This window comes from Ovis aries, chromosome 5, assembly GCF_016772045.2.
Source record: "Ovis aries strain OAR_USU_Benz2616 breed Rambouillet chromosome 5, ARS-UI_Ramb_v3.0, whole genome shotgun sequence".
In the NCBI taxonomy this organism is placed as follows: Eukaryota; Metazoa; Chordata; class Mammalia; order Artiodactyla; family Bovidae; genus Ovis; species Ovis aries.
The window spans coordinates 93,339,710-93,348,566 of record NC_056058.1 but is presented as its reverse complement, the minus strand read 5'-3'; the positions used below and the strand labels follow the sequence as shown (position 1 = coordinate 93,348,566).

The 8,857-nt window shown below is 43.1% G+C and overlaps 1 pseudogene; it reads right to left on the bottom strand.

Moving 5' to 3' along the window:
- Positions 1-432: 432 nt before the first annotated feature.
- LOC101102236 (ethanolaminephosphotransferase 1-like) lies at positions 433-2,091 on the bottom strand (annotated as a pseudogene).
- Between the last annotated feature and the right edge of the window lie 6,766 nt (positions 2,092-8,857).

Genomic DNA, 8,857 nt, shown 5'->3' with positions numbered 1-8,857 from the left:
TCGCTTTTCACTTTCATGCATTGGAGAAGGAAATGGCAACCCACTCCAGTGTTCTTGCCTGGAGAATCCCAGGGACGGGGGAGCGTGGTGGGCTGCTGTCTATGGGGTCGCACAGAGTCGGACACAACTGAAGTGACTTAGCAGCAGTAGCAGCAGCAAACTACAAGGAACATTTTGCTGGGCTATTATGTTTAACCAAAACAACACATGGTTTCATAAAAATAAAGTAAGCTGGGAGTTAATAGGTCCAATATTCCACAAGTTCAGATATGTATCATTCCTGCTGCCCAAGTACCACACACACACTGAGTTCCCATGTCTGTTAAGCAGATCAGTTTAGTTCAGCAATGATGGATGAATATTTACAAGCATCTTATTTACAGTACTTCTTTCTGTAGACTACAGGCCAATATTCGTTTCTTCCACTCCTAGTCAATCCGAGTTTGGTTTTCTCAGTGAGAAGGGGTAAATGTGAAAACGGTTGCTCAGCTGCTTTACCACTCGTACTCCATGGTGGACGTGGGCCAGCGTGAAAGCAGCCGTCAACACGAGCATCAGAACATTTAGCTCTCAACCTAAGGGGCTACTCCTACTTTCACCACCGTGACAATCACAAAAAGAGGAAGCAGCAACCGATTCAAAGTTGGGCACCGGGTACTGCTCACCTGACAATCAATCAGCTGACATGTGCTGCTGGCAAAGGCTGTTCCAGCCATTAAGTAGAGCACTCTAGGGTGTAACTCTAAGCATCTGAAGCTGACAGGAGGATCCATGCTGTAGGCAAAATGAATAGCAGACGTGGAGAAAAGACGGGAACCACAGCTTCATAGACTGAATTGTGTTTCAGCGTGTTATTTTTATAGCTTCTGAAAAAATTTAGCAAACTCATTGGAAGAGTCACACACAGTGCACAGCCAATGATCATGGCGGTGAATAGGTCTCTATACAAGAAATTAAACAGGGAAGGTTCCTACCAGGCCTCAACTCCCACAACCGCAGTCACTCTGTAGACAAAAGAAATAGTCACCCGGCTCATGTCATATCCCCACGGCAGGAAAAGAATCCCTGTGTTACACTTTTCCCAGTGGGACAGGATGAAAGAAAACCAAACTACCTATTGCAGGAGATAAGAACAAAAACACTGAAACCAGACGATCCTCATCCAGAAATGGAACTCACGTGACAAAAAGTAAACGCATGACCAGCTGTCCAGGCCATGGTCAAAAAGCTCCCCCAGCAGAGTGCTGGAATTGGTTCTGCGGGCTTGCTTTCTGTCCGCACCATCTAGCGTGTAGGCCATGAAGCTGAGGATGCCCACTACAATCCAGACCCAGTCAGGTACATGCTTGTGACCTGGTGCTGAAGCATAAAAGTCAGGATCAAAGTATGCCATAAGTAGAAAATTGAACACAGCCAGCAGAAAGCCAGAGAAGGTGATCAGATTTGGAGCCAGCCGAGTAGGAAATACCTTTACTACAGTGTTCCAAAATGGGTGCATGACATACAGAGAGAGTGGATTGGTATCCACAGCATGGTACTTGTACTTATTAATGCCAGCCAGCTGCTCTGGGCTCATGTATTCGTAACTTGCGTGACAACCCAAACACGAGTGCCCAGCCGGCAGCAACTCTTCACAATGAGATAGGAAAACAGGAGCACTACACTGCTGGGCAGCCAGTTCATGAGGTTCTCACAGCAAGTATACTGGGGTGGTTGTCCATTCCCTCCTCCAGTGAATCACATTTTGTCAGAACTCTCCACTATGACCCAACCATTTTGGGTGGCCTGACATGGCTCATAGTTTCATTGAGTCATGCAAGCCCCTTCACTAGGACAAGGCAGTGTTCCATGAAGGGTGAAGTCAGGTGGGCCTTAGGAAACACTGCTGTCAATAAAGCTAGTGGATGCAATGGAATTCCAGTAGAGCTATTCAAAACCCTAATAGATGATGCTATCAAAGTGTTGCACTCAATATGTCAGCAAATCTGGAAGACCCAGCAGTGTCCACAGGACTGGAAAAGGTCAATCCTCAACCATTTGCAAGAAGGATAATGCTAAAGAATGTTCAAACCACAGGACAATTGCACTCATCGCCCGTGCTAGTAATGTCATGCTCAAAATCTTGCATGCTAGGCTTCAGCATTACATGAACCAAGAACTGCCAGACATCCAAGCTGGGTTTAAAATAGACAGAGGAACCAGAGATCAAGTTGCCAGCATTCTCTAGATCATAGAGAAAGCAAGGGGATTCCAGAAAAATATCTACTTCTGTTTCATCGACTACACTAAAGCCTTTGACTGTGTCGATCATAAGAAACTATGGAAAGCTCTTAAAGAGTGGGAATACCAGACCATCTTACCTGTCTCCTGAGAAACCTGTATGTGGGTCAAGAAGCAACAGTTAGAACCCTGTATGGAACAACTTATTTGTAGGATTGAGAAAGGAATATTACAGGTCTGTTTGTTGTCACTCTGTTTATTCAACCTATACACTGAACACATCATCAGAAATGCTGGGCTGGATAAGTCAGAAGCTGGAATCAAGGTAGATGGGAGAAATACCAACAATCTCGGATATGCGGATACCACTCTAATGGCAGAAAGTGAAGAGGAACTAAAGAATCTCTTGATGAGGGTGAAGGAGGAGAGTGAAAAAGCTGGCTTAAAACTAAATACTGACAAAACTAAGATCATGGCATCCAGTCCCATTATTTCATGGCAAACAGAAGGGGAAAATGTGGAAGTAGTGACAAGTTTTCTCTTCTTGAGCTCTAAAATCACTGCAGATAGAGACTACAGCCATGAAATCAGAAGAGAACTGCTTCCTGGCAGGAGAGTATGACAAACCTAGACAGTGTGTTGAAAAGCAGAGACATTACTCTGCTAAAAAGATCCATATAGTCAAGACTATGGTCTTCCCAGTGGTCACATATGGTTTGGATAGCTGGACCGTAAAGAAGGCAGAGCACCAAAGAATTGATGCCTTTGAACTGTGGTGTTGGAGAAGACTCCTGAGAGTCCTTTGGACAGCAAAGAGGTCAAACCAGTAAATCTTAAAGGAAATCAACCCCGAATACTCATTGGAAGGACTGATGCTACAGCTGAAACTCCAGTATTTTGGTCACCTGATGTGAACAGCTGACTCAATGGAAAATACCCTGATGCTGGGAAAGATCGAGGGCAGAAGGAGAAGGTAACAACAGAGGGTGAGATGGCTGGATGGCATCACTGATGCAAAAGATATGAACTTGGGCAAACTTCAGGAGATGGTGAGGGACAGGGAAGCCTGGCATGCTGCAGTACACAGGGTTGCAAAGAGTTAGACATGACTGGGTGACTGAACAACAACTCTTAAATATGTTTAAGAGCTGACAGATGTTTGAGGATAACTGCTCATCTTAAGGTCAGGAGACAAAGCCAACCAATAGTAACTTAGAGGAAACAAAACTTCACAAAAAGAAAAGGTCAAAGTTCTTTGATGTCTTCAGAGAGAGGAGAGAAGAAATGGATACTTAATTGTTTAAAGAAAAATTTGGAAAATAAAATAATTCTAAGAAATAAACAAATCTATATTGGAGATGAAGGAAAAACTCAGTGAGGTGGTTACAAATCTCCTAGAAAATAACTAAAAATCAAAAATAGGAAAAAAATATAGGTTAAAAAATAGACAATCATCCACAAGGTCAATATTCAAATAATGAAAGTTTTAAAATAGAGAGAAGAGAATATTGGGGAGGAGGGAATGAAATTTTCATTTAAATAATTCAAGGAGTTGCCAAAATCATTGTGAAGTTTCAGAACCCTGGGCACAAAGAAAGGAGCATTTTCAGAAAGGGGAGAAGACAGGTTTCACACAACGATCCTGGACTATACTGGGGAAAATGAAGCAATACTTTCTCCAGACTGGGAGAAATTCTTTCAAGCTTGAAATTTCGTACCCAGGCAATTAAACGCAGGAGTCAAATAAAATTATTTTTAGACATGCAAGGTTTCCAAACATTACTTTAAAACTTACTCAGAAAAGTAATACAATAGACGTTCCATACAAAGGAGCAAAACAAGAAAGCTTACGAAGGATCCAAGAACAGGAGCTTGTTGACAGAGGGAAGAAGAATCCCAGGGAGGTGGTGAAAAGAAATGCCAAGCTCACAACTCTGCAACCTGGCTAGAGAACTCAGAAGACTCTAGGATGGACACCTGAGTGCCTGAGATTTACACACAGGAGAGTGAGCTTGAGCATAATTACACAGAAATATAAGTAAATATAATAGCTCAGTTGGTAAAGAATCTGAAATGCGGGAGACCCCAGTTTGACTGCTCGGTTGGGAAAATCCCATGGAGAAGGGATAGGCTACCCACTCCAGTCTTCAGCTTCCCTTGTGGCTCAGCTGGTAAAGAATCTGCCTGTAATGCGGGAGACCTGGGTTTGATCCCTGGGTTGGGAAGATCCCCTGCAGAGGGAGAGGCCACCCACTCCAGTATTCTGGCCTGGAGAATTCCATGGACTATGGGGTCTCAAAGAGTCAGACATGACTGAGTGACTTAAAAAAATTAAGTAAATAACTGAAAGTTTTAAAAAGATGATTAAAAACTCCAGTGGCAAACAGAAAGGAATGGGGAGGAAAGAGACAGGATAATTAAAGAGCATTATACGGTCCAGCTATGAAAATGATTGTATAGTCATACTATGAAGATATGGGACTAGTATAACCAAATGCTGTCTTACTGTGGATGAGGGGTATGACAGTGGGAGAGAAGGTGTAAAAGCATAATAGACCTTCACCTTCCATAGTGGGAAGTCAGTGCTTAATGGCTAAACCCAAGAATTAGGAATATAGATAATCATGCTGCTGCTCAGTCATTCAGTCGTGCCCGACACTTTGTGACCCCATGGACTGTAGCCCACCAGGCTCCTCTGACCATGGCATTTTCCAGGCAAGAATACTGGAGTGGGTAGCCATTCTCTTCCAAGGGATCTTCCCTACCCAGGGATCAAACCTGAGCCTCTTGCATCTCCTGCATTGGCAGGGGGGTTTTTTACCACTAGCACCGCCTGGAAGCCCTATATATAATACATGTGTATTTATATGGGGCTTCCCTAATTGCTCAGTTGGTAAAGAATCCATCTGCAATGCAGCAGACCCCAGTTCAATTCCTGGGTTGGGAAGATCCGCTGGAGAAGGGATAGGCTACCCACTCCTATATTCTTGGGCTTCCCTTATGGCTCAGCTGGTAAAGAATCTGCCTACAATGCAGGAGACCTGGGTTTGATGCCTGGGTTGGGAAGATCCCTGAAGGAAAAGGCTACCCACTCCAGTATTCTGGCCTGGAGAATCCCATGGACTATATAGTCCATGGGGTCTCAAAGAGTTGGACAGGACTGAGCAACCTTAGAAGAAATAAAATATATGTATATATCCCCATATTATTCAAAGAAATGAAAGTACCATATTTCTTCAATTCTGAGACATCTTTTTGCATTTCAACATATCCATAATCAGGATATGTCTCAACCCATGGTGTAACACAGTGTAACTGGCAGCTTTTATAGCATCATATAATCATAGGCATTAGTGACTAAATGAAATGAGGCCAATATTAAAATCAGACGAAGGCTGGCTGCCTGCCTCTGGGAAGCAGTTATTGGGAGGGAGGGCGAAAGAAACTACTGTTTAAGTAACAAACTTTTGAAACTAACTCTCTAAATTATGTCCAGGTATACATTATTTTCTCTGTTGGCTCTGATGGTAAAGAATCTGCCTGCAGTGATGTAGGCAATGGTTCAATCCCTGGGTCAAGAAGATTCCTTGGAGGAGGAAATGGCAACCCACTCCAGGATTCTTGCCTGGAGAATCCCATGGACAGAGGAACCTTGCAGGCCACAGTTCATGGGGTCACAAAGAGTCAGATAGGACTGAGCGGAAAAAAAACTTTCACTCTTTTCATACATTATTTTAAAAAGTATATGTTAAAAAAAATTCCTTCAACCGCCTTGTGGAGAAGTGTCCCTAAGAGGACAAGACTGGGAAGAAGGAGATGAGTAGGAGCTTGTTAGAAGTTCAGAGGGTGATGGCTTGGACTAGACTGAAAACAATGGAGGTGGTGATAAGTGGCCAGATACAGGATATATATTTAAAATAAAGCTGCTCAAATCTTCCCATGGATTCAGAGTGAAAGAAAGAGGAAAGTCAAATGTAACTCAAAGTGTTTGGGCTGAGCAGCCAGAAAAATGAAGTTTCCATTTCCAGAAATGCAAAGTCTGCAGGGAAAGCAGGTTAAAGGAGGAAAGCATCAGGAGTGCAGGCGGGACTCATCAGGCTCCCATTAGATGCCCAGTGAGCATGGCTGGCAGGCAGACTGCCTAAACCTGGAGCTCTGTTCCAGCTACACCGAAGGTAAAGTGTAGCCTTGTTTCTTCATGTTGCTATCTCCCCCTTTAACAGTAGGCTAATTTTTTGCCTGCTTTTATAGATAGTAATAAAGTAAGCCTTTAGTTTTTGTTTGCACACGTACTCAAACAAAAGTAAAATTTTCTTTTTTATCTACTGATTCAGTTCAGTTCAGTCACTCAGTCGTGTCTGACTCTTTGTGACCCCATGAACCACAGAATGCCAGGCCTCCCTGTCCATCACCAACTCCCAGAGTTCACCCAAACCCATGTCCATCGAGTGGGGGATGCCATCCAGCCATCTCATCCTCTGTCGTCCCCGTCTCCTCCTGCCCCCAATCCCTCCCAGCATCAGGGTCTTTTCCAATGAGTCAGCTCTTTGCATCAGGTGGCCAAAGTGCTGGAGTTTCAGCTTCAACATCAGTCCTTACAGTGAAAACCCAGGACTGATCTCTTTTAGGATGGACTGGTTGGATCTCCTTGTAGTCCAAGGGACTCTCAAGAGTCTTCTCCAACACCATACTTCAAAAGCACCAATTCTTTGGTGCTCAGCTTTCTTATAGTTCAACTCTCACATCCATACATGACCACTGGAAAAACCATAGCCTTGACTAGATGGACCTTTGTTGGCAAAGTAATGTCTCTGCCATTTAATATGCTGTCTAGGTTGGTCATAACTTTCCTTCCAAGGAGTAAGCATCTTTTAATTTCATGGCTACAATCACCATCTGCAGTGATTTTGGAGCCCAAGAAAATAAAGTCTCTCACTGTTTCCACCGTTTCCCTATCTATTTGCCACGAAGTGATGGGACCAGATGCCATGATCTTCGTTTTCTGAATGTTGAGCTTTAAGCCAGCTTTTTTACTCTCCTCTTTCACTTTCATCAAGAGGCTCTATAATTCTTCTTTCCTTTCTGCCATAAAGGTAGTGTAATCTGCATATCTGAGGTTATTGATATTTCTCCCAGCAGTCTTGATTCCTGCTGTGCTTCCTCCAGCCCAGCATTTCTCATGATGTACTCTGCATATAAGTTAAATAAGCAGGGTGACAATATACAGCCTTGATGTACTCGTTTTCCTATTTGGAACCAGTCTGTTGTTCCATGTCCAGTTCTAACTATTGCTTCCTGACCTGCATACAGATTTCTCAAGAGGCAAGTCAGGTGTCTGGTATGCCCATCTCTCTCAGAATTTTCCACAGTTGATTGTGATCCACACAGTCAAAGGCTTTGGCATAGTCAATAAAGCAGAAATAGATGTTTTTCTGGAACTCTCTTGCTTTTTTGATCATCCAGCAGATGCTGGCAATTTGATCTCTGGTTCCTCTGCCTTTGCTAAAACCAGCTTGAACATCAGGAAGTTCACTGTTCATGTATTGCTGAAGCCTGGCTTGGAGATTTTTGAGCATTACTTTACTAGTGTGTGAGATGAGTTTAATTGTGTGGTAGTCTGAGCATGCTTTGGCATTGCCTTTCTTTGGGATTGGAATGAACACTGACCTTTTCCAGTCCTGCGGCCACTGCTGAGTTTTCCAAATTTGCTGGCATATTGAGTGCAGCCCTTTCACAGCATCATCTTCCAGGATTTGAAATAGCTCAACTGAAATTCCATCACCTCCACTAGCTTTGTTCATAGTGATGCTTTCTAAGGCCCACTTGACTTCACATTCCAGGATGTCTGGCTCTAGGTGAGTGATCAAACCATTGTGATTATCTGGGTCATGAAGATACTTTTTGTTCAGTTCTTCTGTGTATTCTTGCCACCTCTTCTTAACATCTTTGCTTCTGTTGGGTCCCTACCATTTCTGTCCTTTATTGAGACCATCTTTGCATGAAATGTTCCCTTGGTATCTCTAATTTTCTTGAAGAGATCTCTAGTCTTTCCCATTCTGTTGTTTTCTTCTATTTCTTTGCATTGATCGCTGAGGAAGGCTTTCTTATCTCTCCTTGCTATTCTTTGGAACTCTGCATTCAGATGCTTATATCTTTCCTTTTCTCCTTTGCTTTTTGCTTCCCTTCTTTTCACAGCTATTTGTAAGGCATCCTCAGACAGCCATTTTGCTTTTTTGCATTTCTTTTTCTTGGGGTGGTCTTGATTCCTGTCTCCTGTACAGTGTCATGAACCTCCATCCATAGTTCATCAGGCACTCTGTCTATCATATCTAGTCCCTTAAATCTGTTTTTCACTTCCACTGTGTAGTCATAAGGGATTTGATTTAGGTCATACCTGAATGATCTAGTGGTTTTCTCCAGTTTCTTGAATTTCAGTCTGAATTTGACAACAAGGAGTTCATGATCTGAGCCACAGTCAGCTCCCAGTCTTATTTTTGCCGACTGTATAGAGCTTCTCCATCTTTGGTTGCAAAGAATATAATCAATCTGATTTCGGTGTTGACCATCTGGTGATGGCCATGTGTAGAGTCTTCTCTTGTGTTATTGGAAGAGGGTGTTTGCTATGACCAGTGCATTC